Below are 18519 nucleotides of genomic sequence, written 5' to 3' on the forward strand. Positions count from 1 at the left end.
ATTAGAAAGACTTATTTACAATAGAATTAGTACTATTATTATTGACACTCTCCCTCATGAACAAGCCGGTTTTAGGCCCCAGCGCAAATGTTAAGATCAAGTTTTGGCCCTAACAACTCATATAGAATCTGGTTTCGAAAAATGCCTTAAAACTGGTGCAGCTTTATAGACTTGGCAGCTGCATATGACACCGTATGGAGGAATGGCATGATCTACAAGCTCCTTAAAATACTGAAATGTAAAAAAAATGACACATCTGATGAATGCTATTCTATCTAATAGAACAATACAGCTAGTTATAGATGACGATATGAGTAAGCCAAGAATACTTAACAATGGACTCCCACAAGGGTTAGTTCTGTCACCTCTTCTATTCAATTTGTATATTTCTGACCTTCCGAGGACAATGTCTAGAAAATTCGCATATGCTGATGATTTATGCATCACATTCCAACACCAGAACTTCTGTACTATAGAGCACATACTAACTGGTGACTTAGAGGGGCTAAACCACTGCTTTGAGAAGTGGCATCTTATTCCAAGCACTACCAAGGCTGAAACATGCTGTCATGCTATTTCCATTTGAACAATAGCATGGTACAAGACATCTGGGACAAAGTATCTGGGCATAACCCTGGACAGAACCCTTCCCTTTAATAGACATCTCTCTAATATTGCTGCCAAACTCAGAACTAGAAATACCATACTGCATAAACTTGCCGGAACAACCTGGGGGGCTTGTGCTCCCACATAGTTTCTGCTATGATGCGACATTAAGGACATCTGCTCTGGGTCTCGTTTACTCAACTGCTGAATACTGCTCAGCAGTCTGGATGAACAGTGCACACGCTAAATTAATTGATACTGTGTTAAATCAGACAATGCGTATCATTTCTGGAACAATAGACTACTCCATCTCTCTAGTTCTGAGTCACACACAACTGCCATAACTACGATGCCAAGACAACTTGATTCGCGAATATAACAAAATTTTCCAGAACACACTTCTTCCTATACACTCTGATATTGGCAGTTTTACATCACAGAGGCTTAAGTCAACACACCCACCTATTATAATGGCACAACGATTTGTCACTGAGGGCTATGATACAACAATAGCATGGCAGATGGAATGGACTGCCAAAGCCCAGTATTCTGGAAGACTGTCTTTAACCCAAACAGCCCTCCATCAAGGTTCGACCTATCTCGAAAAATATGGACCTCTCTAAATAGGGTTCGCACCAACCATGGTATGTATGGAGCTTCCTTATTTACTTGGGGAATAAGACCAAACTCATCTTGTGACTGTGGTGAGAATAACCGAACTATACAGCATGTCACACTTGACTGTCCACAGAACCTTCATGGGACCAGTAACTGACTTTATACAGTTTTTACTAGTGCTGTTGACTGGTTATCAAACCTAGACATTCAATTTTAATTTTATGCTTATCTGTATATTTTTATATGTATATATGACTACAATGTTACTTCACACTACTGTACTCTTTTGTGCATTTTGTTGTCTTGTATGTGGTGTGTGGGGGGGGTTGCATATGCATGTATTCTTCTTAGCCAAACACTAAATAAATAACTTGACACCTCCAGGGAGTCCCAGACTCATCAAGGGAGGGCACTTACTCTATATCTCACTGTCTCCACCACTCAATCTACCAACTACAGCAAACCACATCATCTATACCAACGCCATCTACTACCCACCACTACTAGTATTTTCAGAGACAATCACAAACATCCATGCCCATGGTGGATTCGAACCAGCAGCCTTTTGGCTGGAGAGCAGATACGCTAACCACTCAGTCAACCAGGCCAGCAATTCAATCAGGATTCAACCTGTGGAATGTCAATATATCATCATCATCATCATCAAATTCCTGCCATGTACAGGATATGACAGTACTACATGAAAAAATTACATCATTACTAACTTCCTATCTACAATTTTCCTCCAAATCAGTCTGTTACTTGTCAAGACTCCAACATTATCAGATCTTATATTTCTATCGTCTAAGGCACTTTGTACCGTATCAATCCACCTATATCTTGGTCTTCCTCTGGGTCGTTTTCCTGCCAACCTGGCAGAGAACACTTGTTTTGCTAATCTTTCCTCTCCCATTCTATTTAAGTGATATGGAGGTATAAAAGTTTTATGATGACTACAATGCATAATTCAGAAGGCTGAATTGCAGATAATCATGGTACTTATGTAAAGAATGTAAGATGCAGAGTAATCTGCATCTTACATTCTTTAGATAAATAAGATGCAGATGAATTTGACTGCCAAGTATTCCAGATAAAGAAACACATTTGAGAAGAAGCTAAGAAAAATTGTAGAATAGAAACTTGGGGAAAAACAACCTAGTTTCCACTCAAAGAGATTATCAGGGTGAGATTTTTACTCCATGGTAAATGGTCAAAAAAATAAATTGAAAATAACAAGGATCTGTATTTAAGTTTGTAGATCTAGAAAAAAAAGTGTATAATAAGGTATCAAGAGAAAAACTATTAAAAAAAACTACAATTATATGTGAATGAGACATTACACAGAATAATATGCAATCTGTGCTTAAGTGTAAATCAGAAGCTAGAAGTGAAGAAAGCAAAGGAAAATTAGACATAGGACAAAGGTGAGTATATCATCTGCACTCTTCTTCTTCATTTATATGGATTGCATCATGAATGAAAGTAGCATTCAATCTGATATAAAAAATTAGAAATATTAAACTCAGCTCCATGCAGATGATGTTATACTCCTAAACAAAACCTATGACAAATCTTCAGGCTTCTAAATAGAATAACTGTTGTAACAAACTTGGTATGAAAATCCATAATATAAAGGCAAACTTTAAAAAACAGGCAAGAACAAGAAACACCAACTGTATTTTCAATGGAGAACCAAAATATTTCAGCTATTCAGGCACAATTTTTAGTGAATAGTGATATTAAAATACATAAAGCTGGAATGGCAGGAAGCCATACCTTTATCTCTAATCTCAAAGACTAGAGACCACTGACATAAGATTTCTTGGGAAATTATGAAAGTGAACAAATGACATCAATGGTAGAATCATATTAAAGATGAAGATATTAGAATGGAATCTGATATTAGTCACAATTAATTGGTAGCACAGCTAATTTAAAGTAGTAGTAGTCACTTAAAAAATGTGAGATGAAAGGATAGCAAAGCAGGTGTTTGATGTGTAGGATGGCAAAAAAAAAACAGACCGAGGACAATCAAGGTTTAGGTGAATTAATGCAGTTACTAGTCTCCTAGAAGATTGAAATGTGAGATTTGACATCACATATAACATTAATTTGCAGAAAAACTGTTTGATAGGAAGCAAGTAATGTAAACTTAATTATGTAGTACTATAATAGTATCCTGAGTAGTAATTCTTGAATAAAAATGCTACGGGTACATATATGAGGATGGTTACTCTGTGAAATAAAATCTGTAGTAATATTGATAATGTTTCACTTCAAACAAATTATAATAAAACTGGTGATGTATTAGGTTAAAAATATTATTAGATTATTAAGATTTCATAATAATTTGACTAATTTTAAATTTCATTTTTATTGCATTAACTGTAATTTTTAATTGTGTAATTTATATAGTACGATATAATTCAAGAATAAGAAAACTTATATATATATATATATTATTGTTTCCAGTGGTGATTGCAAAGCACAATCTGCACAACTATACTGCGCGGCCCTGCTCATACGAAATTCATGGTTGCATCCTGTGAGATGCATTTCAGATACTGCAGCAATCCAGATTCTGAATGACGACATTTTTTTCTATGGCAATGATTTCCTTTTGTCTGACATGGTGTTCGGTTCTCACATTCCATGTAGCAATGCGAATTCCCGATTTTAGAGATAGCTTAGTTGCTAAGCCAGTAGTCTGGAAAAGAAGGGATACAAACAACAAACATAGAAGTTATTATTATTATTATTATTATTATGAGACGGATGCACGTACGCTGTATCGCTGCTCCTGGTTTTATAGGTTTAAAGTGTTAATTAACTCATGTTTCTAACTTGAAAGTGCTACTATTTAATTCTACTAGTCACGCTGAAGACAGGATGTTCAAAAAAGTTCAAAAAATAATAATAATTATTATTATTATTATATGGATAGTTATGACATATACATAACTATCCAAACTGTACATCTACCTGCTAGAATTCCTGACAATATAACCCTCTACACTCTTCAAATACTCTGGGTCTCTTTTTTGACTTGTTCTCCTTCCAGATTGCTTTATCATTTATTAGTTTCTCACTATTCGCATTTCGAATCTTTAATTTGTAACATAGCGCAAACATACGCAGCTAGCCTAACTACTGGAAATATTTTTTCGCTCTAATATCTTTGGAAAGTAACATTTCTCTATATCACACTTCGTAAACTCTGGATCAACACTACTCTGAGCATTCAAAATTTAAAATAAAAACAAAACAAAAAGATAACTTACAGATCATAAATAAATTACCAATAGTTAAATTTTCTAAAACAGAAAACACGTTATCAAAATAACAACACTGGAAACAGCAACGCCTTCTATCCTATAATTTCAGAATCACAGAAAATACTAAATGTATTAAATCTAAGCCTCTTCCTAGGCTTAGATTTAATTTTTTGGATTCGAGATTTGTTATGGAGAAAACTTCTTGAAAAGATAGCACTTGTGGAGCAAAATAGAATAAAGCACACAGATACAAACAGTAGAAGTAGATGGAATGAAAGACAAAGAGGAGAAGTCGGATTGATTAGTTTAAAGACAGACTGTGAACGTTCTTGACAAGCATATTTTTGTGTTTTACATGCTTTAAGGAAAGGGGAGAAATTATTATGGTCAGTTAGAAAGGAAGAACATTCCCATGAAATACTTATAGTCGAGCATTTTGAGTGGGGTTTTTGGTGCAACTAATGAATTATTATTATTACATGACACCATCCTCAAAATGCTTAATACTACACAACGCTACACTGCACTACCATCAACCACCCACTCCGTAGTATTTTTCTTATAATTTCGTCCCACAAAAAAAAAAAAAAAAAAAAATATATATATATATATATATATATATATATATATATATATCAGCCGATTTATCTGACGAAAAATCTGAGTTTCTGGGATAAAAAACCTGTTGTTTTAGTATCAGATAAGCTAACTCAGCTTCAATTGAATTGGTATTTTTTCAATTTTTCACTCTAAAAAAAAGTTCACGAGTTTTTGGATGTGAAGATTCTATAAAAGGAATGGCCTGCTCTTGAATGAATTCAGCATCATGAGCATTTATTGGAGCGAGACCAAATGCAGAGAGAGAAACAAGCTCATCATGAAAGGAATGGTGTTAATTTGTGTAAGTGCACTTAAGGTGTGCAAATATGATATATGGTAGTGATATGAATGTCATATAATTATGACATATACATAATTATCCAAACTGTACATCTACCTGCTAGAATTCCTGATAACATAACCCTCTACACTCTTCAAATACTCTGGGTCTCTTTTTTGAGTTGTTCTCCTTCCAGATATACTGCAAACGTCGCATCTCCTCTCGGTAACTCAGACCACAATCTCGTATGTCTCCACTTTCACAAAATGTCCCTCGTCCAAGCACTTCTGACAGTGAATCCAATTGCACTGCAAAGGAGCCAATGGGGATGCCCTCTGGAATTTCATCACCTTCTTTCCTTGATCTGACTATCGCTTCCACTTATCTGACCCTAACACCTGCTACGAACGAGTCACAGAAATTATTCTCACTGGCATGAAGGCCTTGATTGCCCCTTTCAACCCACAATGCTCATCGAATTTTCATGAGCTGTTTCAACCGAAAGTGAATAAAAAAATCGAAGAAAAAAAATCAGCTTATCGCATATGGCTAGCATTATATGTAAATCAATCATCAACAAATGAAAATCAATTTTATAAAGGTCAACAGCAAAAAACTTACTTCCTATCCAAATCGAAGCTGTAAGTTTTGATCACTTGCTAGACCAGTGGGAAGCAACTTCTGTTCTCCTGCACTTCTGCCTCTCTCTCTCTCTCGCTCTCTCTATCTCTCTCCAAGAGAAATCACTGTATGCCTGCTAGTTTTCTAACGAAAGACACCAGGAAAAAAAACTGCTAAATAGCTTATACACTAAAGAGTCTGCGGGTTCTGATGGCATTACTCCAATTGTACTCAAAGATTGTTATTCAGCGCCAAGGTCCGTCCTGAATTGTGTACAATTTATTATACGTATTTAGTACTCACACAATGCACGAAAGCAATCTCATATCCATTGTATTCCAAAAAAGGGCGATATAAGTCTACCGTTAAACGACCGACCAAATGCCATCAAATCTGTGCTATCCAAAACAATGGAACAAGTCATCAATAACCAGCTCCTCTACTACTTAGAAAACCAACAATTAATCAACGACCACTAACACGGATTCCGCCATTCAAAACCCACAGTTGATCTTATAGCTTGCATCATCCACGACTCGACACGTGCTATAAAAAGGTTCGGAGAAACTTGTACGGTCGCCATTGATATTTCCAAAGCTTTCAACAGTCTGTGGCATAACCAATTGTCATCCTTTGGTCTCTCTGCCACTCTTTATAAGTGGGTAGCTTTCTCTCTCTCTTGTAGATCTCTATGAGTCATGATAGATGGCTCCCTGCCTTTGAGTTTTACCACCAATGCTGGGTTACCTCGTCTCTCTCTCTCTCTCTCTCCTGTATATAAATAACCTACTCAAAATCACTACTAATTCTATCCACAACTTGGAAGAGAACAGAACTATTCATTTATTTGAAAAACCATGCAGTAGTCTGACATTCCAGCCTACAAAATCATCTTCAACTACCGCCTTAAACTTTAATCTACATATTAATACATATAACAGCCAGCCTGAGTGGCCGATTGGATAGCGTATCCACTCTCTAGCCAAAAGGCTGTGGGTTTGAAACCCGCCGAAGGCATGGATGTTTGTGATTATCTTTGGAAATACCAGTGGTGGTCGGCGGTAGATGGCGTTGGTGTAGTTGCGGTCAGTTGGTAATTGAATGGTGGAGTAGTAGAGCAGATGCCCTCCCTCAATGAGATCTTGGACTCCCTGGAGGTGTCAAATAATAATATTATTATTATTGATCTTATTATTATCCTTCAGTTGGGTGAGCAGTTTATTGTCATGCTCATTGCCACCAAAACAATGTCCTGCATTTTCTCTCGCAAAATAGTTTTCAACTCTTTCAAGGGTGAAAAGATTAGCAGCAGTATACCACATTGGTGGAACTGTACTCCAAGAGATTGATGAGGCCAGGGACTTGGGAGTGTTGTTGGTGGATAGGGAGATGAAGTTTAGGAGGCACATTGCAAAAGTAGCTAAATCAGCTCATCAACTCACTTGGTTATTGAAAAATACCTTGACGAGCAGAGACAAGCAAGTTATTGTACCTCTGTACCGAGCCTTGATAAGACCTCATCTCGACTACTGTGCCCATATTTGGTCACCTTGGTTCCTTCTTGATGGGGAGGAGGTGGAGAGGATCCAGAGGCGAGTAAGATGATAACAGGTCTATGGAATGAAGCATATGAGAACAGGTTGAAGATTTGTGGGTTGCAGAAACTAGTTGATAGGCGGAGGAGGGGAGATATGATTGAGACATTCAAATTGCTAAAGGGATTCTAAGGATTAATTCAGAGGATATTTTTGAAATCAGGACTGGTGGTGGGAGAACTAGGGGACACCTATGGAAGCTGGGCAAGAGTGTGGTTAGCAGGGGTGTTAGAGCTGGGTTCTTTACTTTTAGAGTGATAAATGAGTGGAATAAGCTGCCAGAGTCTGTTGTGGGTGCTATGACGGTGAACGAGTTCAAGACAAGGTATGATAGATACTGTGAGAATGTAATCGCATAGTTGTGGACATGATGTTTAGGGCCTCCCTCGATGAGTCTAAGGACTCCTGGAGTCGCCCGAAATAATAATAATAATAATAATAATTTTTTTTTTTTTTTTTTTTTTTTTTATAAACGACTTATTTGTTTTTGTTTTTACAATGAAAATGATAAGGTTTACTATCACACAGAGTATCTGCACACATACAATGAAAAACATATTATCTTTTCTGTACAGTACGAAAATTCGATATACAAAATGCAGAGTAGATTTTATAAATATGAATATACATTTTTTTAAACTAGCTAAATATGGATTGGCACCAATGTGCACACGATTCACGGTACAATGCAGTAATGCAGCATACACACACAATTCAATAATAATAATAATAATAATTTTTTTTTTTTTTTTTTTACATTTTATTATGTCTCAGTATAAGTTACATACAATAATAATATTTACAGTATTTACAATAAGGATTATACAGAATTTTTTTTTTTTTTTTGTCTCAGATGAATTGCATACATAGTTGCTGTAGTAATTATATGTATATATTATTTATAACGCATTACAAGTGTGTATAACAGATACTTGCAAGTTAGTAATTTTCTTCCTCGAAGCTTAGCAGAGCTTATCTGAGGAAGATAATAGATGACAGAAGGTAGTGGTTTCATGGTTGTGTTCCTATAGTGGTCACAAGCCAGGTGTTGATTTTATTTTACTGTTTATTGGTACGTGCTTGAAAGACTTCGACTGCTATTACAGTTTAACTTTTTTTTTTTTTTTTGTGAAAATAGGGTTGGATTTAGACATGGTGTGTTTGTTTCTTTGTGTTCTTGTAGTGGTAGTTTTTTGAGAGGGGGGGTTGTCGTAGGTTTGTGTGTGTGTGTATGTGTGGTGGGGGAGAGAGAAACAGGAATTGCTAATTTTCATTCTTGCTATAATATTTATATAGTGCCTGTTTCAGCTCTCTGTATGTTCCTAGGTTTCTGTTGTCGATAAACAGTTTGTTTATCATGTCAGGTACGTAGAAGTTTCGGGTGGCTTTGCTATAGTGATTGTTGTACTTATATGTTATGTAGTTTGTTGACTGTGGTCTTGTTATTTGATATGTTGTTCTGGTTACTCTATATGTTGGGCTGTAGTAGTGTTTTAACATGACTGTGTAGTGGCGTAATTGTTTCACCTTAAATATTTTGTGTTTTGTCCATGCTTCCTGCATAAGAGTGGGTTGTTCCCAGAATATCAGTTTTATCATTTTATCTTGCAACCATTGTAGCCTGTTAGGTCTGTAGTCTGCGCAGAATGCGTATCCCCCCCCCCCACCCCCCCCCCCCCCCACCCCCCCCCCCCCCCACCCCCCCCCCCCCCCACCCCCCCCCCCCCCCACCCCCCCCCCCCCCCACCCCCCCCCCCCCCCACCCCCCCCCCCCCCCACCCCCCCCCCCCCCCACCCCCCCCCCCCCCCACCCCCCCCCCCCCCCACCCCCCCCCCCCCCCACCCCCCCCCCCCCCCACCCCCCCCCCCCCCCACCCCCCCCCCCCCCCACCCCCCCCCCCCCCCACCCCCCCCCCCCCCCACCCCCCCCCCCCCCCACCCCCCCCCCCCCCCACCCCCCCCCCCCCCCACCCCCCCCCCCCCCCACCCCCCCCCCCCCCCACCCCCCCCCCCCCCCACCCCCCCCCCCCCCCACCCCCCCCCCCCCCCACCCCCCCCCCCCCCCACCCCCCCCCCCCCCCACCCCCCCCCCCCCCCACCCCCCCCCCCCCCCACCCCCCCCCCCCCCCACCCCCCCCCCCCCCCACCCCCCCATGTGTGTGTGTGTGTGTGTGTGTGTGTGTGTGTGTGTGTGTGTGTGTGTGTGTGTGTGTGTGTGTGTGTGTGTGTGTGTGTGTGTGTGTGTGTGTGTGTGTGTGTGTGTGTGTGTGTGTGTGTGTGTGTGTGTGTGTGTGTGTGTGTGTGTGTGTGTGTGTGTGTGTGTGTGTTGATCTCAGTTGAGATGTAATGTCTCAGCTTGCATCCTCGAAGCTTTTTAGTAAGCTTATCTGAGGATGACACAGGTTAGATATCTTTTATTAATTTGATTGCTGTGTTGGAAGTAGGCTGATGTTTGAGAGGTCAAATAAATGATCAGAAAGTGAAATTGATCAAAGTGAAATTGCTGATATATTCTGTTATTACATCTGTCTGATGGTTCACATTCATTTTTTGTTGTGGTCTTCTTTTTGATCAAAATAGGAGTCTTTTTTTTCATTGTGGCAGCCTATTTGTCTTCTGGACTTTTGATTTGTAATTTGAATCGACTTTGAACTTTGTGACTTCCTCAAGTATATCTTAACATCTCTGGTCTACAAAAATTGGTACTTTTTTCTGTTTTTGCTTTTCTTGCTTAGTACAACATATTCTGGTTCAATGGTGTTAAATATTCAGATTGCTGTATTGTCTTTGAGTGCGTTCAAGTCCTTGGCAACTGGTTATGAGATTGTCTCTTGTGGACTTTCATAGTTCGTCTTGCAAGCAAGTTCACAAGAGACAATCTTATAAAAGTTCGGATGTTTCATCACGACCCGTACCAGTCATGGCAAGCCTTGTTTTCAGTTCTTCCTTGGAATCCAATTTACGGTCTGAATGTCGTTATGCTGTAAGGGGGGGGGGGGGGGGTCAATTGCAAGTCCTAATTTTAAAGCTACATTTCTGTGGTTTTCTGTAGGCAGTTTCAGGAAGATAGTTTATGACAAGATCTTCTTTATATTCTTGCTGATTTAAAAGTTTGTATTGTAGTTTTAGGGAATTAAGTTCTTGACGGAGTTCGAATGTTTCATCAAGTTATGTTACCTGTCAGTTAGTACTTTAACACTAATTTGGATGTCTTTTACCGTTTTCAAGGTTTCTTCCACTGCTAAATTATCATGTTTAACAAAATCCTCATATTCGCCAATTTTTGTTGTTATTTGTTCGTTCTGTTTATCAAAGAGTTCTCGGACAAGATCTGCTAAGCTGGATTTTATAGTCTCTAAACCATTTCTATTAGTAAATTTAAAGAATTCAAATTATAGGACTCACCTGTATTTTTTTTTTTTTTTGGTCTGTTCAGTTCGTCGTCTGATTCTGCCTCCGGTATAATCGGCTGTGCCAGTTTCTTTTGTTCTCCCTGATGTATAGGCACTTCCATTCCTCGCGTTTTGCACTAGATTTACATTGCCAGGTTGTTTCTGAAAGGCCAGAACATATAAAGTGAAGATTCCTACGACATTTCCTACAGCTTCTATGGGACGATAAATCCTTCAGGCATTTGATGCAGTTTATGGCTCACCTTTCTTCCCTTGAGTAACTGTTGTGTGACTGTAAATATGGTGACCTACTTTGTTCTTCACTCGTTGTTGATCACGGTTAAAGCTTTGTTCAATTTTCTGCACTCAAAATTTGGATTCTTCTTAGTCGATTTCAATGAATCTTATATCACTGTCTTCGGCGTGACAAGTAGAATTACTTTGGAACACTTTCAAATTAAAAACAGGAGTTAAACCACTTTAAAACTACAAAAACGGGAGTAGCGACATCACCGTGTGCCCGTTCGTATGCCTACACAGCGTCCTCTAATAATGATGATGATAATAATAATAATAGTAATAGTAATAATAATAATAGTCTCTCTCTTGGGATGATATAACGCTAAGGAAATTAGTGACATTTCCACAACGCTACTATATTTATAAAATAGATACATAAATCCTATTATGCTTTTTATTACTGAAGGTTGTTGATGGTACGCTGTATTTAAATTTGGTATCTATTGGGAAACATTTTTTGCTTTCTTTATTGTAGTAAGATTGGTGCATATGCACGCATATGAAAGCAATAGGGAGGTGAGAGACGATGACAACAAGACGCAATAACGCATTTTTATGGGCGATATTTTGAATTCTAGAATTAAAATCCTGAGATTTGGGGAAGAACCACTTATTCGCCCGGCACCAAAAATTAACTAATTCGGGAAGATAAGGGAAATATCTAGATGATGTTGATTAAAAAATCTGTATAATCATCACTATTAATATTATGTGCGGTAAAATATATGTTGTAAATACATAATATATAAGCAATGTCCAACCATGTTTAGCACACAAGTTGTAAAATGTAAAGAAAAAAAATTTTGCTTAAGTTTCATTGTTCATATACAGATTACGGCGTAGATGCACATAACTTATGCTTTATGTCAGTGTTTCCCAACGTGAGAAATTTGAATATTTTTGGGGGCAATTAGAAAAAGACGTTGCATTCTTCACATAATCACCGATATACTCAAAAAACTCACCATTGTCGGCGATAAATTGTCGGTTTTGCAACCCCCCGAATTCCGGACTGGTCGGCCGGTTTTCCTTGAATTCTGATGACTCGAATTTTGAAGACTCGACACTCAGGGTAGCCCTGAGTTTCAAAACGTTTGAAATAACTTAACAAAAAACGTGACACAAAAACGTTACAAAAAAAACGCTTATCATTTTATATTATAGAGTAGATATAGAATAACCCTGTCGGTTTCAGAAATGAAACCGACAGGGTTATTCTATATCTACTCTATTTTCTTAAGAAATTCTGCGTAAACATAAATTATGTGTTATATATATATATATATATATATATTATATACTACAGGGGATCTGCCCCCCCCTAGCGCCTACGCCCCCCCCCCCCCCCGAGTTCCGGGCTGGTAAGCCGGTAAGACAAAAAACGTGACATAAAAACCTTTCAAATTTCGGCTTATCTTTTTATACACAGAGAGTATATATCTCCTCCAGAGATTTTTATTTAATAAGGTTAAAACACCTTATGGCAACTTTTCTGGTAAAATACTTATAAGCTCTGTATTACTAAATCTTGGTATTTCTAGCCTAGCTCCCACTGATGAGACCACAATAAAGGTCGAAACCAGTCTGGGTAGTGGCCCCTTGCCTTTAATACAAAACATCATGCATCCCCTTCTTGGAGAAATGTTTTGGCATTAAGGGTAAATATTAAGATTAGTGATCAGAGCTTATGCCATCTTTACCACGATTTGCCTTGGTCTTGCACTACCTGTAGGATCAGCTAGACTTGCATCACGTGCAGGCGCAAATTTGACTTATTTGTCTGTTTTCTTACTTGGGAAATGGAGTAAAAACCAGGTTTAAAATTGTTTGGTATTTTTAACACACACACACACACATATATATATACACACACACACACACACACACACACACACACACATATATATATATATATATATGAACATAGTCATATATATATATATATATATATATATATATATATATTTTAATATAAACTCACTACTAAACATCCGAGAATTATAACAAATTGAGATTTATTTGAAAACGCATGTTTTCAAATAAATCTTTGAAACGCAACATGTTTCGTCGGATTCACCTCATCAGGCGTTAAGAACATAGAAAGCTATTAAAAGATACTGAAAAAACATTGAGACACTCTAAAGCTATACAATTATAAAGCTATAATATTCGACTGTAAATTACAGTTATTATGAACTTGAGCGATCTGAGGTACGCTGTAATAACGTACGAATGAAATAATGTACGAGTAATCTGAGGTACGCTGATGATACAGTACTCCTTTGTAATGACATGGAAGAACTAGGACTAATTCTTGACAAAGTTAACAAGATTTCATGTAATATACATCTGTTATATTATCTGTAGACTGGTCCTTCCCCTTTTTTTTCTTTCCTTCTTTCTTTTCTTCTTGCTACCTTCCCTCCAATGCTATTAGAGTATTCGAGGGCTAGGGGTGAATTTCCTATTTTGCTATTTCATCTTATGCAGAAAGGGCCTCTGCAACCCTACCACTTTCTTCTTGCAGTGACTTCACTCCAAAATGAAGTTATTTAGGCACTAAGATTGTGCCTTGAATAACGCATCTCATGCTGTATCGGCTGTCGCGCAGAATAATCAGAGCCGCGTTCAGCGCTTAGGCAGAGGGTCCTGTTCGAGAAGTATATTACAGTCTCCATCAAAAGTCAGTGATACTGTGTATGAGCAACACAGAATGTATAAGATTAATCTTAGAAAGGAATTTTACATAGGCACATGAAATGTCCGGGATTTACAGATGGGTACTCTTGAGATTGTCTGTAAAGAGATGGATAGGTATAAAATTGACATCTTGGGAATTACAGAGACCAGATGGAATGGAGAAGGTCACTTCAAAAGACAGGATAGTAAGCTAGTTATTTACTCAGGTAGTGACTCAAAACATCATGGGGTAGCTGTGATACCGAAGACAGAACAGGCAAGAAGTCTTCTTGGTTATATCCCCCATTAATGATAGGATATTCTCCATTAGACTTAAGGCTCAGCCTACCAATGTATCAATTGTGATAGTTTATGCACCCCACACGGATAGGCCTAAAGAAGAGAGTGAAGAATTCTATGAAAACTTACAAACTGTTTTGGACTGCCTACCAAGGAGAGACATACTGTACATCTTAGTAGACTTAAATGCAAAAGTGGGAAAGAGTATGACAGTCAGGCCGGAGTGTGGCATGTTTGGTCTGGGTGAACGTAACACCCATGGTGAAAGACTGTTGGAATCTGCCCGTGCTAGCAGATTAGTTATTACCAATACCTGCTTCCAGAAACATCCACGATGGACCTATACTTGGACATGTAACACTGATAGGTCAAGGCACCAGATTGATTGCATCCTGGCTCTCCAGCGGTGGAAAACAAGCATCTCTGATGTGCATGCTTGTCCTGGAGCAGATTGTGGTATAGACCATCAACTGGTAAGAGCCAAAGTAAGACTAAGACTCCGAAAACTTCCAGGTCAGGCACATTCCACTAGATTAGATGTTAGAGAAATTCCTAGTGGATTCACAGAAGAAACATCAACTCGGCTGGATGATTTTTTGGAGACCAATGAGGAAATCTCGCCAGAAATGCTTTGGGAAGGAGTCAAGATGATAATACAGGATACAGCGAAGACGTATCTCGGTCCAATAAGAAAACCAAGAGACCCATGGATATCAGATTCAACATGGGAACTAATCAAAAGAAAGCGGTTGGAAAAATAAAGAGACATAGGGACCGAAGAATACAAGAGATTACATAGAGAAATCAGAAGAGCCATCAAGCAGGACAAGGAAAAGTTCTATACTAATAAATGTGAAGAAATAGAGTTCCAGATGAGAAGGCATAATTATAAAAGGATGTTTTATTTAGTTAGTGACTTAAAGCACAAGTTTAAGCCTAAATTGAATGTCATCAATGACAGGAATGGATCATTACTAACAGAAGAGTTGAAAATCAAAAACAGATGGAAAGAATACTGTGAGGAACTGTACAGCAGAGTGGATAAAGAAAATGTGGAGTCCTCCCAACAAGAAAATTTTGATTTGGAACCTCCTCCACTTAGGCATGAAGTTGAAAGAGCAGTTAAGCAGCTTAACAGCAATAAGGCCCCAGGTGCAGATGAAACCCCAGCAGAGTTAATTAAAGCCTCAGGAGATGGAGGGATAAGAGTGTTTCATAGATTGATTATAAGGATATGGGAGACAGGATCATGGCCTAGAGACTGGAAGAAGTCAGTTTTCATATCACTACACAAGAAATGTGATATGAAGGCATGCAAGAATTATAGAACTATTAGTTTGATATCTCATGCAAGCAAAATGTTATTAAAGATCATGCTAAATAGGATTGAGGCCAAAGTTGAGGCAAAGATTCCCGAGGAACAAGCAGGTTTTAGGAAAGGTAGGGGGACCAGAGATCAGATCCTTTGCCTTAGACAGGTCATAGAAAAATATAAATAATTCAGACTCCCTCTGGTAATGTGTTTCTTAAACTACACTAAAGCTTTTGACTGTGTTGGGCATGAAACTGTGGGAAGTAATGAAAAGAATGGGTTTTCCTCAACACACTATCAGGTTGATAGCCAACTTGTATAAGGAGCAAGAAGTCACAGTAAGAACAGGTGTTGGATTGACTGACTGGCTTCAAGTTGGAAAAGGATGTTTATTTTCTCCTCGCTTGTTTAGTATATATGCAGAGGACATCATGCGTAAAGCATTGGATGAGCTCAGGACAGGAATTAGGATAGGACGTAGATTGATCAGTAATCTGAGGTACGCTGATCATACAGTACTCCTTTGTAAGGACATGGAAGAATTAGGACTAATTCTTGACAAAGTTAACAAGATTAGTAATAACAGAGGACTTCAACTCAATTCTAGCAAGACAAAGATCATGGTTCTCAAAGGAAAAACAAACAGAGAAGCTCTTGAGAAACAAGTGTATCACAGAGGGAACTATTTTCTTCAATCTCCATGGTCAATTTGATATCCTGATGGAGGTTATTTAAGTGGTTGAGAAACCTGTGAAGATTCTCAATAGTATGCTCCCATGTGAGGAATATATCGTCCACATATCTAAGCCAAATTCTTGGTTTTAAACTAAAAGAGGAGATTGCCTTTTGTTCAAAATCCTAGAAAAAAATGGCTAATATAGGAGAGAGGGGGGGGGGGGCTTCCCATAGCTAATTCTTTGACTGTTTATAAAGTTTACCTTCGAATTCAAAATAGCCAGAGTTTACACAGTGAGATAGCAGAGAGAACATTCTATTGGAAATCTTGTTCTTTAAGATATAGAGAACTTCCTGTGTCGGAATGTTGGTAAAGAGTGCTACCACGTCAAAGCTCACCATGATGTCAGAAGATCTGAGTTTTAAGTCCTTTATTTTAGAGACAAAATCTGTTGAGTTTTTAATATAAGAAGAAGACTTTCCCGCATAAGCTTTTCACGATGATGTCAGATATTTGGATAACCTGTATGACTGAGTCAATACTGTCTACTGTAGGTCTCAGTGGATAGTTTTCTTTGTGTACCTTAGGGAGACCATATTACTGTAATAACTGTAATTTACAGTCGAATATTATAGCTTTATAATTGTATAGCTTTCGAGTGTCTCAATGTTTTTTTCAGTGTCTTTTAATAGCTTTCTATGTTCTTAACGCCTGATGAAGTCAATCTCGACGAAACATGTTGCGTTATCAAATAAATCTCACTTTATTATAATTCTCGTATTTTTTGTCAGTTTATATTAAAATGAACATATCCAACTTCTGAGTTAATAGTAAGAGTCATCATTTCCCTTCTAACGAGGGTAATTGTGCACTTACGAAAGCATATCAGAAGACACTCAACAGCATTGGAATTAATATCAACAGACTTATCTTCTTGAAAAAATGTAAGTTTTCCTCAATTATTCCGAAGTTCCTACAATTTAAAGAAATCATTACTACAGAAAGAGCGCAACGAATTTACACTAAAGCTAAACTAGATCTTTTAACGGAGAGGATTTGCGACACAAAACGCAATTTATCTTTGCTTTTCACAGAAAAAACATCATTAAAAAACCAATTAGCAGCCTGCTTAGACCTTGATTCTTGGAATTATATTAAAGAATTAAGTACACAGCGCGCATTACGATCTCAAAGCTTAAACAAACACAAGCTCATCAGAAAGTTCAACTTACTCAAATCAAGACAAGAAAGGTCTACTCTAAATAATTGTCATAACAGACTTAAAAATTTGGTGATTAACAAATCTTCATACGTCCTAAGTTCCGATGAAGAGAAAATTCTCGAAAAAGGTCTGAATTTTGTATTGGCACCAAAATGTATTCCTAAACAACTACTTTTAACTAAGATGGAGAAAGCAGCTTCGCTACTTCCTACCGCAGACGCGAATTTACTTCGCATAGAAGCAATTCTTGCAATCAACAATGCAAAACCTCCTTCTGATAATATATCCCCTGGTGAGAGACTTGTAATTAAGAATCTAAGAATTAACAAGGACATCGTCATCTTAAAAGCTAATAAGGGGAATGCAACTGTAGTTCTAGATAAAATAGCCTACCGAGAAAAAATCTTAACATTGTTAGAGTCAGATAGTTATTCGGAAATTGAGAGGGATCCAACAAGAGAAATACACAATAGAACCAATAATCTTCTACAAAAGACCACAGAAATTCCACGTAATACACGGCTTTCCACCCGTTCCTTACACCCACTCATTCCAAGGTTATATGGTCTCCCTAAGGTACACAAAGAAAACTATCCACTGAGACCTACAGTAGACAGTATTGACTCAGTCATACAGGTTATCCAAATATCTGACATCATCGTGAAAAGCTTATGCGGGAAAGTCTTCTTCTTATATTAAAAACTCAACAGATTTTGTCTCTAAAATAAAGGACTTAAAACTCAAATCTTCTGACATCATGGTGAGCTTTGACGTGGTAGCACTCTTTACCAACATTCCGACACAGGAAGTTCTCTATATCTTAAAGAACAAGATTTCCAATAGAATGTTCTCTCTGCTATCTCACTGTGTAAACTCTATTTTGAATTCGAAGGTAAACTTTATAAACAGTCAAAGGATTCGCTATGGGAAGCCCCCACCCCACCTCTCTCCTATATTAGCCAACATTTTTTTCTAGGATTTTGAACAAAAGGCAATCTCCTCTTTTAGTTTAAAACCAAGAATTTGGCTTAGATATGCGGACG

At 38.0% G+C, this 18519-nt stretch overlaps 1 protein-coding gene across 2 annotated transcripts in view; it reads right to left on the minus strand.

The window, feature by feature from the left end:
* Positions 1-4592, minus strand: part of LOC150096679 (U11/U12 small nuclear ribonucleoprotein 35 kDa protein-like) — a 52102-nt gene extending 47510 nt beyond the window's left edge. The window contains exon 1 of one of the 2 annotated variants that reach the window (XM_090408009.1): positions 4506-4592. The gene's annotated coding sequence lies outside the window, so the exon portion shown is untranslated. Of the gene's footprint in view, positions 1-4206; positions 4298-4505 lie in introns of those variants that run through there. The other variant, XM_090408010.1, reaches the window with a different exon arrangement.
* Between the last annotated feature and the right edge of the window lie 13927 nt (positions 4593-18519).

Source organism: Typopeltis vanoorti, chromosome 18 (assembly GCF_054136105.1).
Source record: "Typopeltis vanoorti isolate ZY-2024b chromosome 18, IOZ_Tvanoo_1.0, whole genome shotgun sequence".
Taxonomy (NCBI): domain Eukaryota; kingdom Metazoa; phylum Arthropoda; class Arachnida; order Uropygi; family Thelyphonidae; genus Typopeltis; species Typopeltis vanoorti.